At 42.2% G+C, this 17,592-nt stretch overlaps 1 pseudogene; it reads left to right on the top strand.

The window, feature by feature from the left end:
* The first annotated feature begins 839 nt into the window (after nt 1-839).
* LOC148878890 (serine/threonine-protein kinase BLUS1 pseudogene) lies at nt 840-2,501 on the top strand (annotated as a pseudogene).
* The last annotated feature ends 15,091 nt before the right edge of the window (nt 2,502-17,592 follow it).

Here is a 17,592-nt window from a genome sequence, read left to right as displayed (position 1 = left end):
TCATCAACCTTATATATATATATATATAATAGGTTTATAATCGGGTCAGACCCAATTATATATATATATATATATAGTAGGTTTATAATCGGGTCAGACCCAATTGTTCCAAGAACCGATCAATTCGGTTATAGGTCTAAAAATTATAAACCCTTTCAAACCGGATTCAGTTTTAGGTCCTTAAAATTTCTTACCGAGTCGGTTTTGATTCCAACTAGACCCGACCCAAATCCAACCCATTGACAACCCTAACTTGCACCCCCGATCATGACCTAGTACAGCATGCCAATCAAAAAATATTGAATAATAATGAAAAAACATAAAGAATTAATTAAAATTCTGAAAAATCTGAAAATCATATATATTAATTAAAATTCTAAAAATAATTAAAAATAAATTAATTATATTTATTGCAAAGAATACTGAATAACAATGAATGGGGAAACATCCCGTTGGGGATTGGAGATGGAGGATAAATTTTATCCCCGAGGGGGATTGGTTACAGGGATGGGTTAATTTCAGAATTGGGATCGGGGGCGGAGAATATATCATCCTCGCCCCGAACCCACCCTGCTGCCATTCCAAGTGTAATGACATTCCTCCTCTCCTGCAGTTTCAAAAGCCCGCAACAACCTATATATCTGTACTACTCTACCTTCTTAATTAGAAAACCCACCAGAAATTAATTAACCTTTCCACTCTACGACCTTTGATCTTCTGCCTCAATCTCCTTCCAAGAAACCCATACAACATTTCTCTGAGAAAACCATCACCCTCAATCAACATGAATTCTGAAGTCTGAAACTATCAAGAACGTAGCTGGCCCACGTCAGTCGTCCATGGCCCAACAAGACGAGGACCCTCGACAGAATCATCAATATCCTCTCGATCACAGTTCCTACAAGATACTTGCCATGATCGAAGCTGGTGTAAGCGCAATTGTCTACAAGGATGAATGCCTGTCGAACTCATCGGCCGTGGCAATCAAAGCAATCGATCTTGGTCGATCCAAAGCCAACTTCGACGATATAAGGCGGGAAGCCAACACCAAGTCCCTCCTCTCCCACCCAAACATCCCTAGAGCCCATTGTTCGTTCACAGTCGATCGTCATCTCTGGGTGGTCATGCCCTTCATGTCTGGTGGGTCTCTTCAATCCATCATCTCTTCGTCTTTCCCTGATGGCTTGCCGGAGCCCTGCATAGCAATAGTTCTGAGAGAAACCCTCAACGCTCTCATGTACTTCCATGACCAAGGCCAGGTCAATCGAGACATCAAGGCTGGGAACATTCTGGTTGCTTCAGATGGATCTATTAAACTCACCGACTTCGGTGTCTCTGCGTCAATCTACGAACCCAGTCCGTCGTCCATGAAATTCAATGGTGTGGCTGGAACACCTTATTGGATGGCACCAGAGGTGATACGCTCTCACACTGGGTATAGCTTCAAGGCTGATATATGGACATTTGGGGTTACAGCATTAGAGCTTGCTCACGGTCGACCTCCACTCTCTCATCTTGCTCCCTCAAAATCTCTGATGATGAGATTCGCCACCAAGTTTCAAGACTACGGGAAGAACACGAAAGACAAGAGTAAGTTCTCAAAGGATTTCAAAGAGATGGTCAAAGATTGTCTTAATCAAGATCCATCGAAGAGACCCACCGCAGAGAAGTTGTTGAAGCATCCCTTCTTCAAGAACTGCGGGACCCCAGATTTCCTCACCAAGAATTTATTGCAAGGGTTGCCCACAGTTGAAGAGAGGTTCAAGAAAATCATAGTAGATCATCCTCCACCGATTTGCAGCACCGATGTAAATGTACATGAAGATGACAGCGACGAAGCATCCCTTGATTCCTCTGTCAAGCAAAGAAGGATAAGTGGATGGAATTTCAATGAAGAAGTACTAGAGCTGGACCCTATTTTCGCAACTGACAAAGAAGAAAGCTCCTCTCAGTCCCAGGCGACGGAAGATGATCAGGATTTTATTGCAGCAGCTGACAATAGTAAGATCATCAGCAACACCATTGACGTCGATCAGCAGGATCAGGTAACCAAAGAACAAGATAGAGCTGAACCAGGGATGCGAGGAATTGTTGATTTGGGTGGTGCAAAGATCAACATTGATCAAATTCAAATCGATGGAGGTGTTGATCCAACAGTTTTACAAGAGGGAGCACCAAACCAACTGGCAACTTGGTCTGCGACGGTTAGCACACTGGAAGACCTTTGGCAAAGTTTGGATAACGAACAGGACATGGTTATGTCCTTAATTGGTAGAATTCATGGAGCAGAACTTGGTCTTCGTACAATAAGTCCCGAAGAATATTGTATGATGACAATCAACGGGCTAAGAAGAGAACTCGAGAGAGTGAAGAAGAGGGTCAGTATCTTGGAACAGCAATTCGAGAGGTTGACAATTATCTTTCCTGCCAGCCCCAGCTCCAACAACGACAACAATGGCGGAAATGATGATGCCGAAAGTAATGCAAACCCATCTCAGTGAAACTAAAGCTTCAATCGTGAACCTATTTGTGTTCTCTGTGTGTTTTTCCATTAATGTAGAGATTTCTGTTTTTTTTTTTTGTTGCAATGCATAGATTTCCAAGGAAATAAAATAAAATAATTCCTCTAATATGCATCACTTGCTAGGATTTAATTCTTTCGTTTCAAGTAGAAAGGGAACATTATAGTGAAGTTTTTTTTTTCGATTTGTAACATTACAGTGAAGCTTTCTTTCTTTCTTTTTTCTGGATACAATACAGTGAAGTCGATGTACAGATGGAAAACCAAGCCAAAGAAAAAGCAGACTCATGCATATATAAGAAGGGTATTTGTGTCCATGTAATACAGAAAGGGGTAAATTACTTAAACCTCCCCTGTGTTTTGACTTTTGTAAAATCTTCCCATTGCCTCTCAAGTAAATGCATGTGCAATCTATTGACAGAAAATTCTAACATTATACAAAAAAAAAAGAGAAAAAAAAAGAAAGAAAATGCTATTATCATACTACAATTTTTAAAATTCCACTTTTATCCATGGCAGACTTAGGCCTCAAATGGTCCGCTCAATTTGAGTGGATTAGTTGGTCTCAAATGATCCTTGTTTGCCCATGACAAACAGCGGAGAGAAACTTTTCGAGTTAGGTTAGACGAGTAACAACTAGGTTCATTTGGAATGGCAACGGTGCGGGTTCGGGGCGGGAATTACATTTCCCATCCCCGACCCCGACCCCAACCCCCAAATCACCCTCTCTCCCCGTCTCCAATTCTTGGCGTGGAAAGGAATCCCTCCTCCATCTCCGACTCCGATGGGGATGAAATCCCCGTCGAAGACTGGAATCCCCAACAGACTAAGAGGTTGAAACAGAGAGATTGAGACAGAGAGAGAGAGAGGACCATTGGGAGAGTTGAGGTCAATGAGAAGATAGAGAGCCCGAGGGGTGATGGCATCACGGCAAAGGCGGTCAGTGACGATAGACAAAGGTTAGAAGGAGTGATGATTGAAACTCTTCTTTGAGTATATCTTCTCTATCACTCGAGAAGGCACGAGGCTAGGGTTCTGAGTCTTCTGACGGAGGCAACGGGCGGCAGTGACGGCGGTCGGCGATTCGGCGATTTGGCGACGAAGAGTTGAAGGTGAAGGCACGCACGAAGCTAGGGTTCACGGGTTTAGCTGTTCCAGAGATAGAGTTGAGAGTTCTCGACTTCTCTCTTCTCTTTGTCGAGGGTTTTAGTTTAGTGTCTTACACTTGTACTATTTTTTACGTTTTAATAATTAATATTTTAAAAATGAATAACATTATATATATATATATATATTAACCGGGGCCAGGTGGGGGCGGGGAATGCATTCCCCGTCCCCGAACCCGATCGGGGATTCAGGGATTGCCCCATCCCCAACTACGACCCCATCGGGTCGGGGAGCCTGGGTACTCGTCAGGGACGGGGAAAATTGCCACCCCTAGGATTCAGTTTGCCAAATTCCTCTCTGTTGAGGAATCGTAGACTTGGTGCAGTTCATAAAATTGTAAAGTTAGGACAGGTTGAACCTCGTTAAAGATAAAACCATTCCGGGATTTCCATGTAAGCCACTGGCCACATAAGAATGATTGTATAATCAAGCAAAGGGAGATCAGAAATATCAACTTTATCATCTTGATCGAAATACGATTCAAAACCATCACGAAAAAGCAAGGCATGCGTAATAGATTAGGGAACACGGCCCACCAAAGGCCCAACCTCGTTAACTGCCATACTATTCTGACAATATTTACCAGAAAAAAAAACTTTTAATCTTTGGAGGGACTACTGACAAGAAATCTAGTAGGGTTGAAATCTATATTAATTAGTCTTGACTCCTGTCTAGCATTTAACTGCAAAGCAATCTAGTAGGCTGACTTGACCCAAAAGCAACCCATGGTATTAGGGGTCCAAACAAGCCTGCCAGAACCATTAACCTTTGGTAAATCAAGATCACAAATAACATTAACCAAGCCATTAGTGAAAGCCTGACTCATCTTACTTCCTTTCCACTTATGATTCTGATGATTAGTTAAATCACTTACCCAATTTAAGTGGGAAGAGGCCGGTCAAGGCCCACTAGGCTTGAAATGAGATAAACCCAAAATCCAAGGCTCATCCCAAATGCTAATGCTTGTTGCACTCGAACAATCTCCTTCACTTAAAATATCTCGCACTCGGACAATCTCCTTCTCTTAAAATATCTCCCTCCCATAAGACCGTTGAAACCCCAAGAAAAATTAATTGGAGATTTGATAGACCAAAAATTCTTACCTTAAGCATCTTTCTTTTGTAATTTTTGACCAAAGGTAGTTTTTATTAACCAGAAATCTCTAGGCTAATTTAGCAATGTTGAAAAAATTTAAAAATATAAAAAATACATATTTCATTTATATAAATTATTTATATAATTTAATTATGATATTTATAAAGTATATGAAATATTTAAATATTTTATATATTATATATAAGAATTAAATAATTGGACAAATTCAGATATTTGTTGAATCGGATCAGGTCATATTCGAATTCGATTCCAGTATTTGAACAGTCTGAATTCGACTAATTATAATACTCGAATAATCTGAATTTGATTTAATTATGTCGAATCCTGAATTCGAAATCAGATTTTTGAATATCGTTGACACCCTAACAAGGTGAAAAGATAGAGCCTCATCCTTGGCATCAAAATCAACATACTCTAGTTCCCGATACTCTAATCCGAGCTCAAAGAAGACCAGAGGAAGGAAACCTGAAGGAGGTCCCAAGAGAGGGAAAGACAAAGAGAGAAAAGAGATTTCTTCTAGCCTATATAATGCTCCCTATTCACCCAAAATTCAGACGTACTCTGAACCTCAAATTCCAAACTTGTCTCCTCCATTTTCAAGCGGAATTTGTTGCAATTAAAAACACTCCCTAGCTCAAGAACCTATTTAAACTTCATTTTATTTCATCCTTAACTGTTGGAAAATTGTTGACATGGTACATACGAAAGGTAAGTCTTTTTTAGTTTTCCTATATCATTTGAAGTTCTGAGACCTTAGAAAGCATTGTTCTCGACTTCTTCTAGACTAAGTATAGAGGCAAAGAGGCAAGGGTCTTAGGGAAATTAGTACCTAAGACCCGATAAATCACCTCAAAGTCGGTCTCAAGAGAAGCTGTGAACACGTTTCTCCAGATTTCATAAATTTTGGCAACTATGTTTATTGGTTTTTTGAAAGAAATTGAGTTTGAATAACTCCAATATTGAGCTAATACAACAGCTTAGAGAGAGGGGTGCCTAATAACTTCCCTCTCCTGATCCTTGGGACCCAAAATCTTTCAGTTGTGTACCTTTTACAAGGAGAACAGTCACTATCAAATACTTAAATCGAATTTTTCGAATATGAAAATGAGGGCCCATTTCCTCTAAAAAAATGGGTGGCAGCTCCATCTCTTTGAGCCGACCATGAGTTTGTTGGAGCTCATAATGAACCTTTGTTTCTATACTTTGGGCGAAAACAAAACTGAGCAAAAAAAATGATTTGAAGTACATTTGATAATAGTGAAGTTTTTGAAAACACAATAATCTAAATTCAAAAACATTTGTAAGCCCCTTCTTTTGGCATTACATACTCCACACTATAGGGGAATAAGGGCGGGGCGGGACAAAGTTGTGTCTCCTCCCAACAAAAATTGTCTCACCACTCTTCCAATATGATCTGTTTTGCACATCTTACCATAAGATTGGGACCCACCATATATGAGATGTGCAAACGCAAATCATGCATGTTGGAATGTATTGGAACACAATTTTTCGACAGGAGTAGGTGCACATGAGACCCATTGGCTATATTATGGAGAGCTTGCAGTTTCATGCGTATGATACTAAGGGTACATTTGGATTATGGACAAGATTGGAATTAGAATTGAAACCCCCATGAATCAAAATAAGAATCACCCATTCCGGATGCTTGTTTGGTTCAATCGAGAATTGGAATCAGAATCAACTAAAAATTTTCAATTTTGTATTATTTTATTATTACTTTATTAATATTTTATGAATACATAATTATTATTTTATTAGTATTTAATAATTATTATCTTAGTATTTATCATTGATTTATGAAAATTGTATTAACATATTAGTAGTTTAATATTAATATAATAATATTTTTGTTATTATATTTTATTAATAATATATTGTTCTATTATATTTTATTATTATTTTATCAAAATTTATTATTTTAAAATTAGTTTATTATTGTTTAATAATTTATATGTTATTATTTTATTATTAATTTATTATATTGTACTAACATTTTATATGTACTTAATTATTATTATCATTTAAGAAATATTATCTTTACCGTTTATTATTAATTGATTATATTTTATATTATTATTATATTTAATAATTAATATTTTTGTTATTATTATTATTATTATTATTTTAATAATATTTTTATTATTTTGTTAGTATTAGGGTTTGGATTTTTTTTTTTTTTTGTCATGAATTCTTCACTTCTTGACTAACCCTGAGTGCAATCCCATTCCCCCAAAAAGAGGGATGGTAATCTCATACAACCAAACAAATAGTTGGAATCAAAATGGGTCTTGCAGGAACCAATCAGAAGCCCCATATTTAGAGGGGTGCCAAGTGACTATCTCAACAATTAAGTCATTTCAGCATAACATAAATCCTAAAACTTATCCAAGTACAACCTAAATTTCAACTAAATGGGCTTTTGTGAATTACAAAATTAAAAGTTTGAATGAACATATAAAATTAATTAGCGTAGCCGCACAAGGGAAACTTCCATAAAAAGTGGTGTTCCCTAACTAGCCGAATAGATGGCTTGGATCTTTCACTTTCTAGCGGAAGAGTAGGTGTGCAGTAATCTGATAAGCTTTCCTACCCTATTCAACCCAACAAGGAAACTCTTTCCCACATCTATAGCCGGGGTCATGCAACCGATTTTCTTGAGAGTTGTTGGATCGCCTTGATCTCGACCGTTGATTCTCGAGCATAGCGGCTATAAATAGGGGGGACCCGAGACATTTTTCCTCGCCATAAGTTCACTAGCCTTCGCTTGGAGGTTGCGTTTAGGCACCTTAGCTCGGGTTTCCCATTTCGTCGTTTTCTCAGTTCGATCATTTTCTCTGGGTGAGTCTTCCCTGGATTCTTTTTCAATTTAGTTCAGATCGTAGTTATGTTGCAACTTAGTTTTGATAGTCTTTTGGATGAGCCCGAGGAAGGTACCTCGGCTCAGGTCAGTCCTCCCGAGGTGGAGTCATCCTGGGAGGCGTGAGAGGCCGCGAATAATCCGGCGTCTACTTCTCATCAAGGTCAGGCGCCGGACAGGTTCGGTCCCTCGACGCTGACTATAGATAGACTTAGGGCTTTAATAGGTCGATACCACCTCCTAGATAAGTACACCTATAGTCTCCTCGTAAGCAATTTCCCTTGGGAGCACGATCATAACGAGATCGTAATTTTCGAAGAGCATGTCATGGCTTGTCTTCGCTTACCTTTGCACCCTTTGATCATAGAGGTCCTGAAGTTCTTCAACATCACCGTAGACCAATTGCACCCGAACTCAATTCGAAAAGTAGTAGGGACGATCTCTCTTTTTTATGAGTACTGTCTACCTCTTGACCTCAAGATTTTCTCATCTATCTTGTCCATCAAGAAGAACTCTTCTTGTGTCCTTCCCGAGCATAGGCGAGCTTATTATCTGCCTCCTCGCTCGGGCTATAAACTTTTACACGAACTACCCAATAGGATCCCGGCCTAGAAGCGGAGTTATTTCGTAGTTCGTAATCCCATAGGGTGGCCTTTTTCTACCCATTGGAGGGCTGCCATTCAGGACTCCGGTGTTAGGTTGGACCTGAAGATGAGGGAGATGCTCCATTCTTGGTTAGAGCTCGACTTCCACTGCAAGGACTACCTTGCCGAAGATAAGCTCATGCAGGCCGGCTTGAGTCCTGGTAGGTCGTCTTTGGTTTAGAGTTTTATTCTGATGGTTGGTACTCTATCTTGTTGACGTCGCTAACACCAAGTTCTGTTGCAGCTCCCATGAATCTCAGCGCGGACAAGCTTCTTGGGCGGTTGAAAGGAAAGAAGAAGCAGCGAGCTGCCAAAAGAGCTCGTACTGAGTCTCCAGAGACCGCCGTCCCTGAGCCCGAACAGCCTTCCAGTGCACCTCCGGTGATTGACTTGGAGGCAGAGAAGGTCCCACCTTGTGCACCTGAGATGTCTACAAGGCCCACCCCTACGACAACTGTTGCTTCTCCAGGGAGCAGAGAGACAGTTCAGAGTATCTTGACTCTGCAATACCACCTCCAAAAGAGCAAAGGGGCTGTGTATTATGAGGAAGTTGCAAGTTGGGCTAAACTAACACCTGCTCAGCTTGGAGCTCTAGCAGCTGCATGGTGGTAAGTCTTGTTCTGCTTTGATTTTTGTATTTGTAACTTTGCTGGTACTAATCTATGCTCTTGATAGGTGAACTCCGCTGTGCACGCCTTGACTTACTAGTCTGAGCAGCACCTAAAACGGGCTCTAGCTGTTGAGAATTCATCTCGCGAGGCTCATGCTGAGTTGGATTTAGCTCGCGACAAGATTATTCAACTGGAGGACCGGGCGTGATATCAGGAAGAGCTAATCACGTCACTAACATCGTAGAAGGCAGATCTGCAGCGCCAGGTGGATAACCTTGAGGCCGACGTTAAGGAGCGAACTAAAATTCTTCTCAAGGCCATAGAGGAAGCCAAGGTCAAGGCTGTCATGGATTATAAGAGCTCGGAGGAGTTCGAGGGAGTGCTAATCGAAGTCGGATCTGAGGGTTACCGTAAGGGCTTCAAGCTAAGTAGGTGGCTGACCAAGTGTGAGTTCCTACAGCTCGATATGAGTGACATCACTACTTCACATATCAAAAATGTGATGGCCCTTGAAGCCGCTGGAGACCCAGACTCAGCGATGATGGGCTACTCGACACTAAAGAGGTTGGTGCCGACGACAAAGCTATTGTCGACGACAGGGCTAGTTCCTCCATTGAGACTTCGAGCAAGGGTGATAAGTGCCCTGAATAGTTTTTTGTACTTTGAGCTTACGAGCTCAGCTTCTTTTTCTTCTCTCCCCCTTATGTAACGAACTCTTTATAATGAAATACACCTTTTTTGCTAAGTGTTATGCAATTAATCTTCTGACTGTAGTGATTTTTTCCCAAACTGTTGAGCTATCGAGCTAGATAACCGAAATGGGAGGTTCCTCACTTTGTCATTGCCCTGAACTGTCACCCGGTACTTGAGGCAATTTTATAATGTACACTGAGGTGAGCGACATAGTAGGGTATATGCCTGACCTGTCTGCACACGGGCTACTTAAAAGTATTTTGCCTATGCCAATGAGGCGACTAGGGCTTATATGGTGCCAAGGTCTTTTGTGCGTCGAACTCTTGAGCTCGGCGCTTTTAGCCCTTAGATTGAGGGAGCGACTCATAGTCCACTCTCCTTTGGAGTTCGCCCGTGCCAAGGAGGGGATTGGATCTTATATGCCCATGCCGAAGAGGCAACTGGGACTTGTATGGTGCCAAGGTATTTTTGTTAGCTCGGCGTCTTGGCCCTTAGGCCCTGGGGGTGACTCACACTCCACTCCCTAGTTCGGTAATTATACATAGTATTGCCTTAGGTTGACGATGTTCCATGCTCAAGGTACCTGTTTCCCTTCTAAGGTCTCGAGCTCGTACGTACCTTCCTTGTGCTGCCGCTTTACCCGGTAGTAGACCTGTTCATGGGTCGGGTGGCCCGATGGGCCGTCCTGGCCCGGCCCGACCTCCCAACGGGCTTGAACAGGCTTTTTGGCCAGCGGGCTTAACCTCGGGCCAAAAATCCCGGCCCGCATAAAATTCGAGCCGGGCTTGGGCTTTGCCAAAATAGCCCAGCCCGACCTATGGTTAAACCTAAGTAAACCCGGCCCGACCTATAGTTAAACCTAAGTTAAAACCTTATGTGATGTCCATTTGAATAAATTTTTTGATTTGAGAAGGTTGTTGATTCACTTGTAGGCCTATTGTTCATTTAAATAGGGGAAAAAAACATCTGAATTAAAATAGATAATGTCTATTTGAATAGGGAAATTTTCAAATTTCTTTTATTAGGTCGAGCTTCAGGCTCGGGCTCGGGCTTCGGGCTTTTTATCAGGGCCAGGCTCGGGCCCAAGTTGTAGGCCCGTTGGTCGGGCAGGGCTCGGGCTCGGGCCTAACATTTTTCTGTTAATAAAGAGTCAAAGCCCGGCCCGAGCCCAGTCCGACCCAGCCCATGAACAGGTCTACCCGGTAGGGTCCTTCCCAATTTGGTCTGAGCTTACCAACACTAGGCTCAGGCACCATAACTTTGCGAAGAACCAGGTCTCCAACGCGGAGATTCCGCTTCTTGGCTCTGGCGTTATAGTACCGAGCTACTCTTTGCTGGTAGGCCGTGGTCCTAATGTATGTGAGGTCCCGTACCTCTTCAAGTAGGTTGAGGTTGGTGCTTAGCTCGCTCTCATTCGTTTCTTCGTCGTGTGCCTCCAGGCGTAGCGTAGGCACCTCAATCTCAGTTGGGATCACTGCCTCCATGCCGTAAGTGAGGTTGAAGGGAGTCTCACCTATGGCGGTCTTCACAGTGGTCCGATAGGCCCAAAGTATGCTAGGTAGCTCGTCAATCGATAACCCTTTAGCTCGGGCTAATCGTGCCTTCAGTCCACGGAGGATGGCCCTATTCGTGACTTCTGCTTGGCCATTGGTTTGAGGGTGCGCCACCGAGGTGAAATTCTGTTGTATCCCCATGTCTTTGCACCAGTTCAGAAACTTTATGTCTTCGAACTACTTGCCGTTGTTAGAGATAAGTACTCGAGGTAGTCCAAAATGGCAAACGATATTCCTCCAAAAGAAGCTTTGTATAGTTTGCGCTGTGATCGTTGCAAGAGGTTCGGCCTCCACTCACTTCGTGAAGTAGTCCACTGCTACCACTAGGAACCTCCTCTCGCTTGCTAAGGCGAGCCTAGCTATCAAAGCTTCGTACTCTGCTTCATTGTTGGATGCAGTGAACTCAAACCGAAGCGCATACTCCAATTTCACCCTGCTTAGCCCATAGAAAATGATTCCAGCCCCGCTACCTTGTTGATTTGGCGAGCCATCCACATGGAGAATCCAGGGCTCCTTATCCCATGTCGGCTTCAGTCTAACTGGGAGAGGTGCCACACTTTTGAAGCTTCCTCGCTGTGTACGAGCACAACTAACTCAGGGACCTCGGTGCTGAAAGTGCATTCCGTGACAAAGTTAGCTAAGGCTTGGGCCTTGATAGTAGTTCGCGGTTTGTACTGGATGTCATACTCGCTGAGTTCGATGACCCACTTCATCAATCTACCGGAGACCTCGAGTTTGAGTAGGACTTGCTTCAGAGGCTTATCGGTGAGAACGACAATTGTATGAGCTTGAAAGTACGATCAAAGTTTTTGTACTGCAACAACTAGCAATGGTTGTTCAGCCCGATCTACTTCTTTTATTAGTACCAAGCTGACTACCTCATCTCTCACGGAGAGGTACAACTCCAAAATATCTCCCTCCTCGGGTCAGGTCAGAACCGGGGTGCTGGCGAGGTACCTTTTGAGCTCGTCAAAAGCGAGTTGGCACTCTTCGGTCCATTCGAAGCCTTTGCTTCTTTTAATTGCCTTGAAGAAAGGCAGGCAACGATCTGTCGATTTAGACAAGAAGCGGCTCAGAGCGGCTATGCGCTCATTCAACCTCTGAACCTCCTTCAATTTTTTGGGTGGTCTCATGTCTAGAATGGCCTTGATTTTATCGGGGTTGGCCTCGATACCACGTCGATTAACGATGTAACCCAGGAACTTACCCGAGGTAACACTAAAGACACACTTATTGGGATTTAATTTCATATTAAACTTGCGCAAAATTTTGAAAACAGAATGCAAATCTTTTATTAAATCATTTGAAAATTGAGATTTGACGACCATGTCGTCTACATAGCACTCTACTTTTTTTCCGATCAATGGCTCAAATAATCGGTTTACAAGTCTTTGAAAAGTTGCCTCGACATTTTTCAGTCTGAAAGGCATGACCTTATAACAGTACAGGCCTAGCTCGGTTATAAAGGCCATTTTTTCCTCATCAACAGGGTCCACTCTGATCTAGTTGTATCCCAAATAAGCATCCAGAAAGCTCAGCAACTCATGCCCTGAGGTCGCATCCACCAAACGATCAATTTTGGGATGTGGGAAGCAATCCTATGGGCAAGCTCGATTCATGTCGGTATAGTCGACGCACATGCGCCACTTACCGCTGGCCTTTTTTACCAAAACGGGGTTAGCCACCCAACTCGGGTAATGGACCTCCCTGATGAAATCGGCTGCAAGGAGTTAGCCACCTAACTACAGGAACAATGTGCAATTTGTGAGTGATTATACTAGGGTCTATGCCGGGCATTTCTACCGCGGACCATGCAAAAACATCTAAATTTTGAAGTAAGAAGCTTATTAGTTGAGATCGCATAGGCTCCTCAATTGAAGCACCAATCTGGAGAATCCTAGTGGGATCTTCCGCTGAAACGGGTATGGAGACCGTCTCTTCTATGGGTGAAGCTCACTCCTCGTGGTGCTTCGTAGGTTGCTCCAACTCAAGGTCATCTATTGCCTTGGCTTTCTCTTTGAGGGCAGTGACGTAGCATTTGCAAGACTCAAGTTGGTCACCTCGCACTACCCCAACTCCGAAGTTCGTGGGGAACTTCATTGCCAAGTAATAGGTAGACACCACTGCGCGTAGAGCGTGGGTGATAAGCCGACCTATTATGGCGTTGTACGGAGAGGGAATTGCGACCACTAAGAAAGTGTGATCGAATCTCACTATGCTAGGCCAGGTACTAACCTCCACAAGTATTGTAACTCTTCCTAGGGGCCGGACTTCCTCTCCGCTAAAGCCTACCAAGGGAGTGTTCACGGGCTTGACGTCGCTCTCCTAGAGCTGCAGCTTGTCGAAGGCATCTTTGAAGAGAATGTCCGTCGATCTGCCAGAGTCGACTAGGATGCACTTCACCTCGAAGTCATTTATTCTCATCTTTATGACGAGCGCATCATCATGGGGGTAGTGGACTCTGTGCACGTCGTATTCAATGAAGAGAATGGGTTCTTCTAACCTTGGACGCTTCGGAGGATTCTGTTCTTCTCTTTCGATTTTGTGAGCTGATGCCTTTGTCGCGGCTGAGGTGCAGCCCACGACAATCGATCCGTCAGTGATCATATGTATTACTCCACGGACTAGCTTCTCTTCGGGCAGCTATCTCTGCAGCTACTCGTTTTGCTTGCTGTTGGATTCGGGAGCATCTCTATTTTGCTCCCCCTGTCGACTTGTTTGACTTTTATTATCATTTAATACAAAATTCTTCAAATATCCGCGACGGATGAGCTCTTCTATGATCGTGATGTCTATGAAAATGGCAATATACATTTCTATTTCTAGTATTCAGGTCTCCTCTCATTCGAGGTGGCCACTTCACGTAAGAAGCACCCATGATCGCTAAGCGGATTTCTGCTCGCTTCGCGTTCAAGGGAGTGTAATTTCTTTCAGCTTGAGGAGCTTGAGAATGTTGATCTGGCATTCCTCCTCGAGCTAGCTCTTCCTTTTTCCTCTTGTTGTCTCCAATAGTTGATGTCTCACCTTCTCTTTTCCTCTTATCGGATGGATTCTCGCTCTTCTGGTTCATCTCCTCCTCTTTTCCGATGAACTGGTCCGCGAGCTTGAGGAATTCAGTTACATCTTTAGACTTGTTGGCAACCACGTGCCACTTGAATTCTTTGTGTGTGATGTCTCTTTTAACTGTTGTGAGCCTCATTACGAGGTCTAGGTCAGGTATCTGTAGGCATGCATCATTGAACCTCTTGATGTAGCTATAGATAGATTCTCCTTCTCTTTGGACAATGAAGAGGAGGCTCTCCTAGGACCTCAGGCACCTCTTACTAGTAATGAAGTGTGAGGTAAAGATCTGCACGAACTGTGCCCAACTTTTGATCATCCCGGACGTAAGGTTTTTGTACCATGTGCGAGCTACCCCCTTAAAAATTGTGGAGAAAGCAACGAACATACAGGATTCATTTGCTCTGGCTAAGTGCATTTGAGACTGAAATGAGTCTACATGGTCATTTGGAACGAACAACCCATCATACTTGTCTAAGGGAGGTACCTTGAAATCCTTTGTCATTGAGTGGCCAAGAGTTCAGGAGATAGAGGAGACGACACAGTAAGAAGCAGAGTGATCTTCACGGTCCCCGAGCTCGCCTCTTCTTTTCCCTTAGGCAGTTCAGGGGAGTTCTGGACTATTGCTCGATGAGCTCTGTGGTGTCGCCTTTGCTGCGGCTTTACCGGCTTTGCGTTAGTGCTGACTCAGTATTATCAGGCATCATTCTCACTGGCAGTTGCTTGGACTGCTGACGATGGCCGCTACGGACTGAAAGGTCTTGTCTGGAGTCCACAACCAGAGCACCAAATCGGTTTTCTACGAGTGGAACTTCAAATTGCGAAGGCCAGGGTGAAGTGGGCCTGATGGGCTGGGTGCCTCCTGACCTGTTTACTAGTTGCGAGGTGGGAGGAGTAATCTGTCTCTCCCTCCTACCACGGGATGAGACTTGAATCCCCTGAAGGTTCTGGATTTGGGAGGTCTCTCCCCGGCGAGGAGGGTGTTCGCTACAGCGGCGAGACTTAGTTTGCCGTGTAGTTGGATGCTGGGGTGGCAGCGGCTATTGGTTCTGAGGCAGTGGTGGAAACTGCTATTGGTACTATTGTTGATAAACATGGTGCAGTACCTGTTGCTGATATAATTGGAATTATTGGACTTGCTGCATTTGAGCTTGCATAGCTCACATGCAGTGTAGTAGATCTTCAAGTCGGTTCTGTCCGGCCATCGGGGGAACAGACGATTCTACAAAGGTTGCACTTATTGTGGAGGGGAGTTGAGCATTCACTGGTGCCATGATCTGGGGCATGTTCCGAGTAGGGACCCCATCTGTAGAGAGAGGTACGGTGAATTGACCGATGCATACTGTTGGAACCTGAGGTTACCCCCCGGAGGTGTTCATATCAGCATTGTGTTCGGCGTTACTGGAGGAAGCCATAAAAACTTGAGTAAGAATGCTTGGTGGAAAGAGGATTTTCAAAGCGCTTCCCACAGACGACGCCAATTGATCCTACGCAATCTGGCTGCTCCTAGCTGGTAATGAAGTGGCTTCCAGTTGACGGCTGAGGCAGTTGATCTACAGAGAAAATTAGAGAACCCGGGGGTATTTACCCGGCGAGGTCGCTCCGATGCTTAAGTCAGTACTTAGCGAGCTTATAGAAATTCAGAATGGGAAGGCTATAAGGTAGAGATTACGCGTACCTTGGGCCCCGGGAGGGGGGCCTTTATATAATTGAGTCCTCGCGGGCTTCATGGGGTAGTTCCGTGATCTTTGCCATGAAAGAATCCACTTCCATGTTATCCAGAGATAACGTTATCAATCGATAAGGCTAATCACTTCCGCCCAGATCGAACGGAGAGATAATGCTTAGTTGTCACGAGGCATGATCCCGTGGAATTCGGGAACTGTTAGAGTGATTGTCGGGATTATGTTGAGGGTAGATCGGCATACACGAGTTGGTGTCTACCTCGAATTGATGTTCACGATCTAAGGGTCGTACACCTCGAACTAAATTATAAACTCATGCCGCGACCTGGTGCCGAGGTACCCTTAGCTCGGGATGAGTATGAGGTGCTCTTAGCTCGGAACGATTTCAGCTTGAAGGATCCCTAGCTCGGGGTAGTGGAGTACACCTTTGTAGCGAGCTGGCTATGCCGAGTTGTCACCTATGCCAAGTCACGTCCACGTGTCCCCTTATTACAAGGTCGAGCCAAATCACTCTCCATCAATATCTATCTAAACAAAGTTTTGATTAAAAAAAATTCAGAACTATTTAAATGTTATAACGAAATTATATACTAAATTTAAAATATTTATTCAAAATACAAAATATAAATAGATTTAATAATATTCATATTATTAATAATTCAATATTTTTACAAAATTCATCATGAAATTATATAGTAACAATAAATAATCAATATTTTAAGAATTCAAATAACAATATTATTTCATAACTAAATAATATTGTAAATAACTATCTTCACTTATATCAATTAATAATTACAGAAAACAACTATCAACAAAATTATATTTATTAGTAATAATTTTACAAATATAGTGTATATTAATTATATATTTATATATACTATATTTAATGTTTATTTTATTTTTAGTAATTATTTATTGTTTTTTATAAATATGCTTTCAATAGTTATTTATAAATGTGTTTTTATTTTTGTTATTTAATAGAAAATTATCAATAATTACTGTAGATTAAACAACTATTATTTAACTTTTGAAATTTAATTTATCGTATTTATTGTATTTTTGTTATGAAATTATTTTTAGTAATTATATATTTTTTATAATTTATAGATTAATACTTAATAGAGATTAAACTATTATTTAAGATTACACTATTTATTGATTAATTTAGTATATTTTTAGTATTTATTATAGTTTTGTAATTATTGTAGTTTTATTATATATCTATTATATTTTCATTATAAACTTATTTTCAATGATTGTGTACGTTTGCTATAAATTTTCAATAATTATTGGAGATTAAACTATTGCCATTTATTAGAGATTAGACTATAAATTTAGTTAAAATTAGGAGTGTTCAATGATTGGTTCAGTTCAATTGCATGATGTTTCGCCAACCAAATCGATCTGGTCAAGTCCTTAGTTTGTCATTGGAAACCGATTGACAATTAGTGAAAACCCACCAACTCGAGTTGTATCGATTTGGGTCTATTGTTTAACTTTCACTTAACAAAGCACCAGTCCTCGTCACCATGCCTCTCCTTACTCCATTATCCCCACCTTGTATTCTCTTTGACTTTCTCTCCTCTCCCCTTCCCACCACTCCAATTAAACCATGTCACCCATCTACCTAAAAGTATTCTTATAATCTCTCTCCTAAGGTA

This window comes from Nelumbo lutea, chromosome 1 (genome assembly GCF_056320005.1).
Source record: "Nelumbo lutea isolate HS-2025 chromosome 1, American lotus-T2T, whole genome shotgun sequence".
NCBI lineage: Eukaryota > Viridiplantae > Streptophyta > Magnoliopsida > Proteales > Nelumbonaceae > Nelumbo > Nelumbo lutea.
The sequence above is the reverse complement of the archived record's forward strand: the minus strand, read 5'-3'. Positions and strand labels throughout refer to the sequence as shown.